Raw genomic sequence first — 286 nt, forward strand, 5'->3', positions numbered from 1 at the left:
GCCAGCCTGCCCTTTCTCAGACCTTCAGCAGAAAACGCTTCCTCCTGCAACAAAAGAGAGAGTGCATCTGAATTTTCAGTCTTCACACTGCCATTAATACCCTTAGGTTTAACACGCAGGGTTGCAGAGCACCAGCCTAGAAACCTGCCAAGATAGGAGGCCTTTTCCTACTGCAGTCCCTGCTCCTGCCTTGCCAAAGAGCAAAGGGAGGATATAGAGAATCTTTTTGAAAACAACTTTGCATCAGATCACATTAAAAAAATAGCTAACAAACAAAGATAAACAA

This window comes from Eurypyga helias, unplaced genomic scaffold (assembly GCF_000690775.1).
Source record: "Eurypyga helias isolate BGI_N326 unplaced genomic scaffold, ASM69077v1 scaffold13133, whole genome shotgun sequence".
Taxonomy (NCBI): domain Eukaryota; kingdom Metazoa; phylum Chordata; class Aves; order Eurypygiformes; family Eurypygidae; genus Eurypyga; species Eurypyga helias.